We start from the raw sequence: 12,718 nt of genomic DNA, 5'->3' as shown, positions 1-12,718 counted from the left end.
GATGCAATAAATACTTTGGGCTGCTAGTGGCCAATGTGGTTACAAATGTATTTTCAAATGCCCACTGACAATATGGTAAATGTCTGAACTCTGCTAGTTGCCTCTGTAACTGGACACAAAGGTTATAAATAGCACAGCAGGAAAATAATGTAATAATGGAAACTGTCAATTCTAAATGGCTTTCCTTTTATAAATTAAACTATGTATGAACTGAGAGATCAGTACCTGTTTTTGTCAACAACTATGTTTTCTGGCCTTCGGGCCAGGATCAGGTTGAAGGAGAGTACAGGTGAGAAAACATTCAGGCTTTTTAATCCCTTGTGCTGCAACAGGTCAATGTTGCTCTTCTAAACATTATACAAGTAACTCTTTGTCTACTGTGGCTACATACTATGTATCATGCCTACCAGAGAACAGCATGTCTGAGAAAAGTTAAAAACAAAACTCCGAGTCCAAATATATATAGTTTTATCAAACGGATAGACCAAAACAGGAAAGGAAATACCCTACCAAGAACAGGGAAATGCAACATCAATGAGAAATAATGGGCTCAAACCAGAACCTCAAATTCAAACTTTCTAAAGGGAAGAGGAGAGATTGTGGATACTAAACTCAGTTCCAAACTCAACCTAAAGGGCCTAATTGTCAGTTAACATTTGGGATGCAGTCAAAGTCTCATTTAATTTCTGCGCTGTCAATTCTAAACCCAAATTCTAATTCTGATTTGGCCTGAACCCCAAACTCTAGCTAGTGACTTGCAGTCTCATGCAGAACACCCAGGGTCAAATCCTGAGGACTTTAATCCATTTTTACTCAGTCAAGCATGGGCAAGAGAGCAAAATGCTGAGGCTCTTACTCAGGCAAACTTCTAATGAAGTCATTGGGACTCAGGATTTGGCCCTCCAAGTAAAAACTAAATACTTATACAATTATCAGCTCTAGCACGTAATAACTGAAACTTTGATATTTCCAGATTGACTTGATATTTTATCCATCCTCCATGACACAATGCATGAAAGTAAGATGCATGTGTCCCATTTTATTTCCCAAGCTGTGATGCACAGAAAAACATTTTATCCCATAATGAAACAGATCAGATAGTCCAAGACAGGTATGGAATTTTCAGGCTGATGATATCCTGCCTCCTCAATGAAATCAGCAAAACTTACTGCCCGCTGATATACAAAGAAAGCAGAGAATTTAAACAACAAACCAAAGAAGTTAAAGGCCTCCGCTATGTTCCACTCATCATATAATGAGTGCATGTTGAGAAGTCTGTTAACAGAAGAACATAATTTGTTCTCCGACACATGTCCAGTCTAGAAACTACTCCTCCCTATGTCAACATTCTAACTTGTCTCGTGCCTGACTGATAGTGTATCCTACAGTTAAAAGTAACACGGAAATTGAAGACTTGGAATGGACACTGAGAGACTAATTTGTATTATCAGTATACATAGTGGGCTAGATAGCCCATAGCAAGGGGCGGTGTTATTCCAGTGCACATGGGTAGGAGGTTATGACTGTATAGTCACAGTCTCCCTACTGCTCTGGGAGGGGAGTAAACTGTGAAAGGCCTATCTATATCTGTCAGAGCATATCCTCCCCAATGCATTGGTCTGACTATGCCACCACACATGCTGGCATGGGACGTTTGGAGTCAGTGCTCTGCTCATTCCTTTTCCCACCCTGCCCACCTACTTGAGAGGGTACATAGTGGCTCTGCAGAGCCTGATTCCCCCCCAGGTGCAGGAAGTCTTAAAATATATAATGATGACCAGGAAGAAAACATGAAATCAGCTGTGATGACGTTTGCAGGGGAATCAAAAATTGAGGGAGTGGTAAATAATGAAGAGGACAGATCACTGATTCAGAGCAATCTGGATCACGTGGTTAAGGTAGGCACAAGCAAAGAATCTGTGTGTTAGAACAGCCAGGTGTAAATGTACGCATCTAGGAACAAAGAATGTAAGCTGTACTTACAGGATGGGGACTCTATCCTGGGGAGCAGTGCCTCTGAAAAAGGTTAGCGAGTCATGATGGATAATCAGATGAATATGAGCTCCCAGTGTGACACTGTGGCCAAGAAGGCTAATACAACCCTGGGAAGCGGTCGTAACCATAAGGGTAGCCTAAATTTCCTCCTTACCTGTAAGGTGTTAAGAAGCTCAAATAACCTGGTTGGCACCTGACCAAAGGAACCAATGGGGACAAAAGATACTTTTGAATCCGGGGTGAGGGGAGGGGGAAGGGCCTTGTTTTAGGTTCTTTGTTTCTGTGTTTGTTCACTTTTGGGACTAAGGGGGACCGGACATCTATACATGTCCTCGAAGCATTCTGAACCAGTCTCTCATACTACAGAAATTGTAATTACAGCCAGGAAAGGAGTATTAGTTTATCTTTGTTTTCTCAACTTGTGAATTTTCCCTTTACTGGAGGGAGGTTTATCCCTGTTTTATTGTAACTTTGAAACTAAGTCGAGAGGGGGTTCCTCTGTGTTTTGTGCATCTTTTGTTACCCTGTAAAGTTATCTTCCAACCTGATTTTACAGAGGGGATTTTTACCTTTTCTTTCTTTCTTTCTTTCTTTCTTTCCTTTTTCTTTTTTTTAATAAAATTCTTCTTCTAAGAACTGATTGATTTTTTTTCAGTGTCCAAAGATCCAGGGATTTGGGTCTGTGTTCTCTTTGTAACCAACTGGTTAGGATATTATTCTCAAGCTTCCCCAGGAAAGGGGGTGTAACAGCTTGGGGGGATATTTTGGGGGAACAGGAACTCCAAGTGGTCCTTTCCCTGATTCTTTGTCTAAATCACTTGGTGGTGGCAGCATACTGTTCAAGGACAAAGTGGAATTTGTGCCTTGGGAAAGTTTTTAACCTAAACTGGTAAAAATAAGCTTCGGGGTCTTGCATGCAGGTCCCCACATCTGTACCCCAGAGTTCAGAGTGGGGAAGGAACCCTGACAGAAGCATAAACAGGGGGAATCAACCAGGAGCAGAGAGGTTATTTTACCTCTGTTATGGCACTGCTGGAATATTGCATTCACTTCTGGGGTCCAAAATGGAAGAAGGATGTTGATAAATTTGAGAGGGTTCAGAGAAGAGCCATGAAAATGACTACAGGATTAGGAAATCTGCCTTACAGTGATAGACTCAAGGAGCTTAATTCATTTAGCTTAACAAAGTGAAGTTAAAGGGATGACTTGAGTGTAGTCTACAAGTACCTTCATATTTAAACAAATATTTAATAATAGGCTCTTCAGTCTAGAAAGGTATCACATGGTCCAATGACAAAGTTAAAACTAGACAAATTCAGAATGGAAATAAGGGGTACATTTTTAATAGGGAGGGTAATTAATCATTGGAACATTTTACCAAGTTTTGCAGTAGATTCTCCATCACTGGCCATTTTTAAATCAAGACTGGATGTTTTTCTAAAAGATCTGCTCTGGGACTTATTTAGGGGGGATTCTGTGGCCTGTTATACAAGACATCAGATTATATGATCACAAAAGTTCCCTCTGGCCTTGGAATCTATGAATATAGCCTTACTCCAATCCTGCTCATATACAGAAACACAAGACTTGCTGTGATTTTGCCCAGTAATATATTGCAGCTGTACAAAGCTACATTCTTGTTACCTTACTCATATAGTAGTACCAGATTGTGTATATAGTACCAAATAGGATGGAGTAGTCCCTTATTCTGTGAGTTGTCCCATGAAAATCAAAACAAATGGCTGTTCATAGCATGCGTAAGGATATAAGGATCTGGCCCACAGTGCTTTGCACTTTACTATTGTGGGCATTATTCCCACTTCACAGGTAGGAAAACAAACACCAAAAGTCACACAGATCAATTATTCCAGGTTAAATTTCTGTATTATTATATGTGTTCAATAAGAGGGCCAAGTTATACTGGCAAAAACAGGTGATGGACATTTTTCCTCAAGTTTTAGGACAACAATACTGTTGGTTCTCTTGAAAGGAGAAAACGAGATTTCATTTCCAAACTGAAAACTGCTATCCTTAGATAGAGACACAGGGTAACTTTGCATGGTCCGAGGATGACCAATCATCTGGCAATACGGGAAGAAAAGCTGGGATATAGATTTACAAAACTAGATTTTTTTTTCTAACTACATTTGTTTTGTGACAGAAAGCCAACCGCATTGATAATAAAAGGCAGCTTCTCCTCAAATCGCCTGCAAAATTATTTCCTTAGATGATTGTCGGGGATCATACGCTCTTACAGTTTTATAATAAAATACAGTATAAAGGGCAGCTGCTTCTTTCCCTAGAGCTGCCTGTGACTGAGCCCCCAGCATCGACGTCAGGAGAGAGGGAGCTTCATGTCCCTGTTCCCTAAGTATATGCCATTTCCCCGTCTCCATCCTTTCCTGCACTGAGACACCTGTGACACAGCCCCCAGCATTGATGTCAAGAGAGCTTGTAGGCCCTGCTCTGTGAGCTGCTGCTTCCCCATGAGCAATCTTTTAGGGCTGGTTCAGTCCATGCTGCCAAACGTGCAGCTGGGACATTCCCAGGGTCACAAGATTTACCCCACAAGGGATATGCTGAAATGTTAGTGTAATGCTGACTGCTCTTGCTGCAAAGCTCTGAGGTGTGAGGTATAAAACCTGCTGACTGAATGCTCAGAGCTGATAGTAATGTGAACTTCCTGAGGAACTTGGATGTCTCCTCCTTTATAGCTCTATATCTAGCTAGGAATTATTATATTTATATATTGTGGTCTCACTGGGGTAGATTAAGGGATCTCCCCTTCCTCGCAACTCAACCTCTTTTTAACAGGAAATCTTCATCCACTATTCCCCCAATATACTTCCTTAACAATCAATTCTGAGAACATTTCATCCATCCAAGCTGGTAGGAACAGTTTGGAGCAGGTGAGTGAGTGAGAGAAAGCACAATGAATCTTAATTGTTGTGCAACAGAAGGTCCAGTTAAGCAGCCTGTGGAGAGGCTCCAGCTTTGCATGGAACAGCCTGGTTACCTTTGATCAAGCACCCACCAATGACATCCGATGGGATTTAAATTTAAATAGCATTATTTATTCCTTTAGGTTCTTGGAAGATGAAGCCCATAGTTCTGGATGATGGGGGGGGAAGAGCAAATCATTCGTGTACTGCTACCACAGTGGTTGTCAAACAGAAAATATTTACCCATACTGGAGTCTGAGATGCTACACTTTTACCCAGCTGATAGATTAGAAAGAAATGTAGTCAAAGAGAAAAAAAAACACACCTGCATGTCACATAAAAGCCATTGAACTTTAGAAAGTGGAAAGCTTTGGGGGTCTCACAAAGAGAACAGATAGAATTTTTCTTTGAAAATTCGGCTATTTGCTATTTGATCCCCCGTTAAATTATGAGCACACATCTTGCATTTTTTCAGAACAGAGGAAAGTCCTACTAATAGTATAGAGCAACTGAATTTATTTTTGTACTCGGATCACTTCTTTTCCTCATGTGAAAGATAAAGAGTCCTAAACTTGATTTGTAATAAACAAAAAAGAGTTGCAAATCTATTTTCTGAGGGGGGCCTCCCTTAGAATAGAGTTTGTTCTGGTAAGATGATGTTCTATATAACTTGCCCCTGCTTTCTCAAGAATATGGACTAAATTCATTGCTGTCACAAAGATGGCAACATTTGAGGGCCCTCTAGCTCTGTCATCAAATAGTCCTTTATTTCTGTAATTCTGTTTTTGATAATGTGGAAAATTATATATTTTAATTAACACCACAGATTATATACTCAAGTTTTATAGAAGGCCTGCAGAAAATTTCATTTGTATTGGGAAAGGTCCAGTACAGCACAGTTCCTACCCTATTCCTAAAGTCTTTATTTAAATGTACTAAATTTATGAGCATGCAGTAGTCTATTTTTTCAGTTCCTCCATGGGTTCCAAATTCACTCATTTCAAGGAGCTTACGGATTTTTTTTCCTTTAAGAATGCCCAAAAATGAACTGAAAATTGCTGCTGGGCAAGGCGTATTTCCTCTTAACTGTATAAAAGAAGGCAAATTGAAGTACATTAGATTTTACCCATACTAGTGCAATTGTGAAATCATTTTTCTATTGCTGCACACAAATTACTCTACACCAAAGCCAGCTATTGGATTTTATGCTAACTAAAAAACCGACAATCAATCCCCAAATAAATCTGTTTGTCTTTAAGTGCCACCGGACTCCTTGTTGTTTTTGGGGATACAGACTAACAGGGCTACCCCATGATACTTGACACAAAGTTATAGCTATATTTTTCCATTTTAAAAAAATACTTGTCTTTCTATTTTGGATACCACCACATTCTGCGAGGTTGGTTCTTTGTGTTGCAAAATCGAGCCTAGTTGCTGCAGTAAACTTATTGTGAATGGTATTCAGGCCTGATCCTGCAAGGAACCAGACATCTCCTGTGAGGTGCAGGCCATCCTTAATGCATGTTTAAATCAATGGGTGCTGAGCAGCTCAGTCACACAAAGGAGACACTCAGAACCTTGCAGTATTAAGTCCACACTGCTCTTTAGTTTGCCACACTGCAAAATTTGTCCACTTAATATTTTCAGTATTATACAAATTTCTGTGTACGGATGTGGGAAATGACAGCATTATCTGTGTTGCACGTAAAAAAGTTATCACCTCTTAATTCGCCTCAATTTATTTACTTGATATTATCCTGCCTGAGGGCCCTTGAGAAAAAAATGGTGAAGCTATTAATTGGGAAATACCTATCCACTTTGCTACAACTAGGCTAGCAAGGTTTATTCTTCCCAGGCCTGAGCCTGGGATCAAAGGAAAAACTATGCCATTAAAGTTTTGGATGAGAGAGGAAAGGGGCTGGAGCAGGCAGCAGAAGCTGGAGGAGAGTCTCAGACAGTGACACAGAGGATGCTGTGGGGGTTGTCTGACACTCCCAGACCAGGAGCAGGGAGTCTGCACTGAGAGGAACTTACCCTAACACTCGTAAGGAAAGAATAAAATTTAGGTAATTCAAATATTAATGAATATTAATGAAAAATGAAATTAAAAATTGTAACTTTTTAATGTTAGGTCACTTAACATGCCTGGGCCTTTACTGAACTTTAGGGAATATTTTAAATCTTTTGTTTATTTCTTAAATGTTGAAATGGCAAACACCTTTGTGAAATGCATACTTTTACAAATCTGTTAACTAAATGGAAGGCTCCTAATATCATTGCTATGTAAATGGTAAAATGGTTTATAGGCCAACCTGAAAACTGATTACAAATACAAGAAGCCATTTAATTATAGACTATATATAGGAATGGGGAATTAATTAGTAAGACATTTGCATGCTTAAACAACTCCCTCACCCGAAGAATCATGTGCCCCCAAATTATAAAGAATCAAAAACTTATTCTTTCGTAACTATTTAAAGACACTAAGAATTATTGACTTTTACAAAGAATGTTTTGAGAACCAAAAATGTAAATTTAAACTTAACTGTATAAAACTTGAATTATAAAGAACTCTAATAAAATTGAAGGAATATCTCAAAAATGAAATCAATAAAAAAGAGAAAAAAACCTCTAAACTTAAAGATGTTCTGAGACTCTCCTGCCTCACAGAAGGACATATAACTATCAAGAAAAAAATTACAAACCAAATGCATATATGCATTAAAAAACTACATATTTATAAGATAAAGAGGCTCCTAAGGGAAACCAATGCAGGTACAGAGCCAACAAAAGGATGACAGCAACCAACTTGAAACCTAAACAAGCCTGAAAGAGCTGAGTTTTAATATAATTTCATGAAATGAGCACCTCTCTCTCAAACTCTCTTGTACCATGCTCAAACACAATCCCTGATTAACGTATCCTATCCATATCTACAAGCAAACTACAACAGACAACTAAGAAAAAAACAGAGAAGACTCAAAAAGAAATTAACCCAAGGAAAACCGCCCCAAGACTTTAACATGGAATGGAAAGAAGAAGTTAACCAAGACACTCTCCAGGGATTAGATTTTAAAAAATCTAATTATTCTATTGGAAAACAGATGTGCTATTTCATAGAAAATAACAGGAATTTTGTGAAAGTGATGATAGGGTAAGGACTACAGGTTTAGCCCTGTGGAGCAGGCAATTTTCTAAAAATGTCAAGATTACTACTAAAATTACAGTCCCATCTGTTATAACAGATGATTACATTATGAATAAATTCCAAAAAGGGAAAGTTAATGATTTCTCAAGACTGCCATACTTTTTTCCTCATTAAAATCTTAGAAAGGTGTATAATGCCAGTGAAGTCAATGACTTCACTGTATAGTCTTATATGTCAACATTTGAAAAGACTCACAACAAAAATAATTAAGTGATGCAATAACAGAGCTATAACTACAATTGAAAATGGATGAATTTGTGTTGAGACTAGTTTGGATAAACATAAATATATCAATATTCAAAGACAGGAGTAAAAAATAAATTGATCCAGGGAAATTATTATTGCTCTGGATTGAGTTACACCGGTTGTATATTGATGTCAGGTAAAGTAAATTGGCTTTAATTTAGACTGATGAATTTTAATATAGCACACAAACCTTTCCCAGTTAAAGTACAGCTAGATGTAAAATATACGAGTTACAGAAAACATATCTGCATTTAAGCAGGAGGGCTTAGGGACATCTTAATTTGGCAGAAATAAATTTGTTTATATGAATAATACATTGACTAGCAGAGAAAACTGCTGGTTTCAGTGCCACTTCCCGTTCAAAGGATGTCAACGTTTTGGTTGTTATGCAGTGATTCAAAGAAAGCATTGATTTAAATTAACTTTCCGGGCTTGCATTAGTTTCTGTAAGCACTTTACTGGCGGTATTCCCCACTGAGAGAGAGAGCGGTTGGGTGTAGAATTATGTTTGCACCAATTAAATGGCAATGTGTGTGTTTTGTTTTTAAAACAAAACCAATCACAAAACAGATATATGTAACTGTGTTGGATGAAAAAGTGCTCTGCTTCCAAAGAAACTAATTGTTTCCAGTACATTTACTGGTATAAACAGTTATGTATTTGTTCTTGAGGAATAATAAACAATCAAGTGACCTTGCAGCAGAATATGTTACACCTATACAACTGAACTGACATGAGCAACAACTCAAAGACTTCCTAGACAGTTTGTGGCACCTTAGAGGTGCATTTGGTAGGGAAGAGGATATGTAACAACTGAGTAGAGGTGACCAGAAGTATTTCGCCAGCACAAGATAGAGTTAAGAGAATGAGTTAAGGGGTATGCTCAGCAGCACTCTTCATTTCTGCTTTGGGAAGGTGCGGTGTGAACTCCCTTCTTCCCCAAGTGCCTCAGACCGGTAGGCCATAACCTAGCATGACAGGACCATGCTGTACCTCTGAGCTTCAGATATGATCCCTCCCACTCTTGCTGCTGTTCTCATTCTGTGAGCGCCTGTCATCTGTTATTCACTCACACAAAAATAACCTTTTTGTTTAAATAATCTCTTTCAGCCAGTGTATGTCACGATCTTTCCCAGATGTCTGCATACAAATACAAGTAAGGCTTCCACAGTAGGCTAGAATATACATTACAAATAGCATCTATTGATATGGTAATCCAGGGGATAAAGAAAGGTAATATTACCCAATTTCAGGATTGAGCACAGGAAAATCAGGAGCCTCAGGGCATAGGATTTGATTGTTTAATCAAAGAGCAGGTTGCAAGTCAGAAGCCACAAAGAAGACATGGACTTGAGATGAGATTTAGAGAGAGTCAGGGAGTAGTTAATTAGGCACAAGGAATTAGGGCAATTGTTCCAGGTAGTATGGGTAGCATGAGTGAAGGATCTATTGTCAACTGTAGAAAGACAAAATGGAAGAGAGAGGAAAGGGAGGCAGATGTAAGCCTGGCATATGTGAAGCACAGAGAATGGACTGTAAAATGGGCAGAAGGGAGACTGGGGAAATGAGTGAATGTGCTTCTATTAAGTTTATGGAGGATCTTCAGGGCTAGAAGGCAGATTCTCTACTGGAGACTGAAACAGACAGGGAGCCACTAAAGAATTCCAAGTATGGAGATGATGAGGTTACCCTTTTGGATACAAGCGAGGAGACAAACTGTATGCATAATATTCACAGGAACTGTCATTGGAACATCCTTCCCTGCACTTCCCCAAGAATGATCTGAAACCTATAAATCACTGATGCACAACTCTCAAAGCTATGCTTCTGTAAACCAAATCTCCAACCAAAAACTAAGTTCTTATTCCAAATATTATCCTAAATACACCCTGAATCCAGACAGCTGTCTGGATCCCCAAAGAGCAGCACACCAGCTGCTCATTGAAATCAATGGGACACAATGGGCTAACGAAGCTCTCGGGATCTGATCTTGCAAGCTCCCCCTTGTAAACTACTTCCAGGTCATGCCCAAGCTGTTAAAAGGTTAGGGCACAGAAGTATGAGAACAGGAATCACTTGGGAGACTCCCAATTCTTCCTGAATTAATAAGGGTCAGAATTGCTGTGACAATCAGCCTTTCATAGTGTTTCCATTTCTAAGCTGAGCTGAATCTAGTTAATGAGGAAAAGGACCTTGGAGTATTGGTTGATCATAGGATGACTATGAGCTGCCAATGTGATATGGCTGTGAAAAAAGCTAATGTCATCTTGGGATGCATCAGGAGAGGTATTTCCAGTAGGGATAAGGAGGTTTTAGTACCGTTATATAAGGCACTGGTGAGACCTCACCTGGAATACTGTGTGCAGTTCTGGTCTCCCATGTTTAAGAAGGATGAATTCAAACTGGAACAGGTACAGAGAAGGGCTACTGGGATGATCCGAGGAATGGAAAACTTGTCTTATGAAAGGAGACTCAGGGAGCTTGGCTTGTTTAGCCTAACTAAAAGAAGGTTGAGGGGAGATATGATTGCTCTCTATAAATATATCAGAGGGGTAAATATCAGAGAGGGAGAGGAATTATTTAAACTCAGTACCAATGTGGACACAAGAACAAATGGATATAAACTGGCCACTAGGAAATTTAGATTAGAAATTAGACCAAGGTTTCTAACCATCAGAGGAGTGAAGTTTTGGAATAGCCTTCCGAGGGAAGTAGTGGGGGCAAAAGATCTATCTTGCTTTAAGATTAAACTTGATAAGTTTATGGAGGAGATGGTATGATGGGATAACATGGTTTTGGTAATTAAATGTTCATGGTAAATAGGCCCAATGGCCTGTGATGGGTTTTTAGATGGGGTAAGATCCAAGTTACCCGGGAAAGAATTTTCTGTAGTATCTGGCTGATGAATCTTGCCCATATGCTCAGGGTTTAGCTGATCGCCATATTTGGGGTCGGGAAGGAATTTTCCTCCAGGGTAGATTGGAAGGCCCTGGAGGTTTTTCGCCTTCCTCTGTAGCATGGGGCACGGGTCACTTGCTGGAGGATTCTCTGCTCCTTGAGGTCTTCAAACTACAATTTGAGGACTTCAATAGCACAGATATAGGTGTGAGGTCTTTTTTAGGAGTGGTGGGTGAAATTCTGTGGCCTGCATTGTGCAGGAGGTCAGACTAGATGATCATAATGGTCCCTTCTGGCCTAAATATCTATGAATCTATGAATCTATGAATGAAGAAGCTTGGCACAAAAAGCTAAAAATTCACTCAACTTTTTTAAACCTTTAAAAAACTGAGTTGAATTCAATTCTTTTTCAGTATTTTTTTTTGCCCAGTCCCAAATGCAAGTATATTGCGGCATGTTTTAAAAATGCGTTTCTTTCTCTTTGTGCTTCTCTCCTCAATCCCTATTATATTGGCACAGATGCCCCAAGCTCACTGGTTTGGGTTTGCATTGTTTCAGTAACCCTATATTAGGTGGTTTGGTATTGAGGGGAAGAATGCTGGATTTGGATCTCAAGAAAACATCAAACTTAAGTTGGCCAAACTCAGAAATTACATTATGAAGCTGCAGAGATTTCCCATTCCTCACGTAAGAAAATTTAGCCTAGGCGCTAGGAGACCTGGTTCTGCCATATGGCAATAGCAGAGAATCTCAGAAAGAGTCACTGTTTCCTATCACCGTACAAGGAACTTTCTGAGAATAAAGAAAATGGTATTATTGTAAATCTACGCTGTTTTCTCCACTTCACTGGAAAGCTTCTGACTAGAACCTTCTCTAGCCCCACTGTGCTGCAGATGGAAAGAAATTGCTCACAAGTCCTCAGATAGTCTACTTTGGCTCTGCCACTGACTTGCTGCACGACACTGCATAAGTCAATTACGCTCTCTGAGCCTAAATCCTTGATTTGTAAAAATGAGGATGACACACACACACGCCTGTGCAAAATGCTTAAAAATCTATGGGTGAAAGATACTATATTTAAGTGCTTATTATCGTTATTATTTAATAGTTGTGTTCTGTTAGGCCTGTGGCCAGCAAATCCTCTTCCCCGTGAAAGATTTCAGGAGCAGCCAGCTGATCCCATGTAGGCTTCTCAAGGGGAGTTAACTCCATTTATTAAAAGCGGCGAAGAGTCCTGTGGCACCTTATAGACTAACAGATGTATTGGATGCATGCATTTGACGAAGTGGGTGTTCACCCACGAAAGCTTATGCTCCAATATATCTGTTAGTCTATAAGGTGCCACAGGACTCTTCGCCGCTTTTACAGATCCAGACTAACAGGACTACCCCTCTGATACTTGACGCCATTTATTAAGTCGCTGTGGATC

General features: G+C 39.5%; 1 protein-coding gene across 6 annotated transcripts in view; it reads right to left on the bottom strand.

The window, feature by feature from the left end:
• The window catches only part of CCSER1 (coiled-coil serine rich protein 1), a 1,092,378-nt gene that overhangs the window by 268,529 nt on the left and 811,131 nt on the right, over positions 1 to 12,718 (bottom strand). The gene's annotated exons all lie outside the window — the stretch shown is intronic.

This window comes from Caretta caretta, chromosome 4 (assembly GCF_965140235.1).
Source record: "Caretta caretta isolate rCarCar2 chromosome 4, rCarCar1.hap1, whole genome shotgun sequence".
Lineage (NCBI taxonomy): Eukaryota > Metazoa > Chordata > Testudines > Cheloniidae > Caretta > Caretta caretta.
The sequence above is the reverse complement of the archived record's forward strand: the minus strand, read 5'-3'. Positions and strand labels throughout refer to the sequence as shown.